General features: G+C 39.0%; 1 protein-coding gene across 1 annotated transcript in view; it reads right to left on the bottom strand.

The window, feature by feature from the left end:
- REEP1 (receptor accessory protein 1) overlaps positions 1-2,120 on the bottom strand; it is a 39,915-nt gene extending 37,795 nt beyond the window's left edge. Inside the window, exons 1-2 of the mRNA XM_015831498.2 lie at positions 2,093-2,120; positions 1,442-1,514 (exon numbers count right to left, since the gene is read on the bottom strand). The gene's annotated coding sequence lies outside the window, so the exon portion shown is untranslated. The remainder of the gene's footprint in view (positions 1-1,441; positions 1,515-2,092) is intronic.
- Between the last annotated feature and the right edge of the window lie 1,390 nt (positions 2,121-3,510).

Raw genomic sequence — 3,510 nt, 5'->3', positions numbered from 1 at the left:
GCAGATGTTCTTGGATCTACACCCAGAATACATCTCAAATGCTGGGACTGTGTTTGTTCTAAGACTGTGGTTGAGTAGAGACCCCAAACTTCTGCTCCATACAAGAGCATAGTGGTAACCTTAGCTTTATATACCTTAATTAATGGGGCTAAGGACCCTGGGTAACTATGGTTCTTTAGTTTAAGCAATAGATTCAGGCAGGCTTTTGCTCTAAATGTACTTCGTTGATTATGGCAAAGATCCAGTCTTGGAAAAAGTTACGCCCAGATATACAAAGGTGTTAACCTGTTCAATTGGTTCACCATCTAATTGCCACTTATGTCTCTGATGGTGTCTTCCAAACACCATTATTTTTTATTTAGTTAATTTTTCTTGTGTGGAAGATAAAAATGGCTTGTATCATGGCTTATTTAAGGATCATGTAGCAGAAGTAATTCTGATATGGCATAAAAGCAGTTATCAAAGTAGTTCTGAATCTACTTTCAAACGATAGCTTTAAATTTAAATAATAATATATTTTATTAAATTAGCAACTATTTTTTTTCATTCTTTAGGTTTCTCAATTTCAATTCTTTTTCCCAATACAAACCATTTTAATATATCGAACGTAAGCAGTTCTCACTATTTAAAATTTAAAATATATTAAAAAAAAATATTACAAGCAATCTTCTTATTTCATAAAAAACTAAAGGTGTTACGAGGTTTGGTAAATCCCAAGTTACTTTAGGCTGTTTCTCTGGCTTCATAATGAAAACTAGAATCATTTTTAAATGACTAAAACTGAATAAGGATATCCAAACAATTCTGAATATTTGCAAAAACTTCACAATAATGTTCACACACAGAAACACACACTTTGCTATGCAGTTAAGTATAAGTAGAAAGTACATGCTCATAATTAATATTACTAATATTAAAAGGCAACTGGTTTTTATTAACCCTAACCTAATCTACAGATTTCAAAAGCATTGTAGTAAACAAATCTGGGATATTATTACAAAATAGTAATCTCTACAGATATGGATGGAGATTTGTACAATTTCATATAAAATAGGGCCCCACACTGTGCTCAAGGTATAGTTGTATCTGCTATGTGTGCTTCAGTAGCCCAGCATTGTGTCCTTAAATTAATCAGTAAAGAATGCATAATTTTAATTAGCCAGGATGTTTATTTTAGAAACAGGAAATATCATCCAAAGACCAATCTTATTTCTCCTGGCTTTGTAGCTAAAATGGAAGATAAGGTTAAATCATCTGCACATTAGCCAAAAATTGAAATTACCAATTAAAATGGGGGGGGGACTATAGTAATGATTTGGCACCCTGTAAGTACACAGAAAAAAATAATCACACCTGAAGCATGTAAGTTTGTTCTTCCTTCTAAAGAGCAGAGCAACAACTGTTAAAAGGCATACAGGATTCTCCCAGAAATGCTACTTACATATTCTTTAATATCCTTTGATTTTACAGCTTTGTAAGAGTAATAGGCAGGATAAAGAGTGCCAAATATTAGCCTGAAAGAAAAATGAAAAAAAAAGTCACAGGAAATACCATGGACTGGAGCCAGAACATGATGATTACATTTGATTCTATGAAATCGGTAGCACTTATGATAAGAAACTTGTTCTCTTGATTTTAATGGGATCTAATTCAAATATCTTTGAGTGATTACTTAATTATTTGTTTAATGTTTCTTTCTGAACTGAATTTCGCAGTTGCTCATACAATTTAAAAATTTAAATACACATTTAAAATCTACCTTCCCGGTTAAAATACAGATTGACAACAAGATCATGCCTCCCATCTACTTAAACCACCAGTACCTTATTTCTTTTTTTCTCATTTTTTAAATTTTATTTTAACAATTTAAATTTTATTTTTTAATGTTTACCCCCCAAAAATTACAAAAACTGCAAAATTGAAAAAACAGGGAAAGAAATATATGAAAAACAATAAAAATACAGCTACCCAACTTAGCAATAACAACAAAAGAACAACAGAAATAGTTGGACAACCAAAATGACTTCTCTGCAAAATTCCTATTCTGGAGAATCTTTCACAACTGAAAAGATAAATTAATAGCCTCAATTACTCAATGATTTGAAATCTGATGTGTGGGATTGCAAAATCCCGGGGTCCTGCGCCTGCAGGATGAACTTATTCCTCTCCAGAGGAATGGACTGGTGATGTACGTTGAACACCATCAACGGACCTCGCTCAGATAGAGAAACACACGGACAACATGTTTCTTCAGGTGAGATGGCAGGCGAGAGCCTCGAAAAGCCTCTGTGCCTCTCTTTTATTGGTCTATANATTCAGCTGCTTCTCCCTCTAGGTTGGATGCAAATACGTCGACCATGGCACCTGGGTCCGGATAATGGTAGGCCCAACGGTTCAAGTGAGAGCGCCCTTGGTTAAGAAAAAAAATCAGCTTCTCTGGGTCTCCATCGAAGGTTGCCTTGAAAGCTGGTTGGAAAACAGGCCGTTGTGGCCCCCACTGGGGCTGTTGCTGTGGGTCCCACCCCGGTTGCTGGTCCCATGGCTGCTGGGCTCCCTGCTGTTGATGTGGTGCTCCCAGTTGCTGTTGGCCCCATCCTGCTTGCCCATCGAATGGTTGGTGGCTTCTCTGCTGCTGGGCCACGGGGGTTGGTAGTGCCCCCTGTTGCTGCAGGCCTCCCAATGGTGACTGTGCATGCTGGGCCCCTCTAATCTGAAAGCTCACCGGCTGTAGTTTTGCAAGGGTGGGGCTGGGGGCCTCTCTCCACAGGAGCTGCCCTCCGCTTCGCACTTCTAATTCCTCACATCTCTTTGCCAGGCAGTCTAATGACCCACTGTGAACTGCAGGTGGGTATTTCCACTCGCCCGAGTTTTCAGTGATAGATGGCTGGTGGGGGGGTGAAGGCAATCTGTAAGAATTCCTTAATTGTGACTCACGTTCATTTATTGGCAACGTTGTCTGGTTTACAGCACAGTTTTCGCTTATCACTTCTTCATCCAGTTTTGGCCTCGCTCCCAGCTGGGAAATCTGCCAGATTCTTCTTTCGCCCGGCTCGCCGCTCTTTGATTCCCTCCCCGGGAAATCTGCTGCAGTCAAAAAGCTGGCTTCAGACACTTTTTTTTTCTGCATTTTCATCTTCGCCGAGTCTTTTCCAGAACCCTCAAAATTAGAGGGAGTGGGTGGGGCTCGAGACCCCAGATTGTTGTAAAAGGAGAGGAGTTCTAAGCATAATGTCATGTGTCTGAGTAATGAAACACTTAAAAGGACTTTCAGGCATGTTTTCTCCTAAAAGCTTTTATTAATGTTAAAATATATCAGCACGGCATGGAGGAATGCTTAGAACTGCTTATCTTCCGGTACGCCTAGCATTCCAGACATTGTCCACTCCCTTATTGTAGGGTCATGGTTCACATCTTCCAATCAACTTGAAAGATGTGATTTACTTCCGGTTTCTTTCTCCCGGGCTATCCCTATGCTCCTCCCTCTCTCCTAGTTGCTGGTTTAACTATATA

The sequence above is a fragment of the Protobothrops mucrosquamatus genome, unplaced genomic scaffold, assembly GCF_001527695.2.
Source record: "Protobothrops mucrosquamatus isolate PMUCROS unplaced genomic scaffold, P.Mucros_1.0 scaffold_257, whole genome shotgun sequence".
Lineage (NCBI taxonomy): Eukaryota > Metazoa > Chordata > Lepidosauria > Squamata > Viperidae > Protobothrops > Protobothrops mucrosquamatus.
The sequence above is the reverse complement of the archived record's forward strand: the minus strand, read 5'-3'. Positions and strand labels throughout refer to the sequence as shown.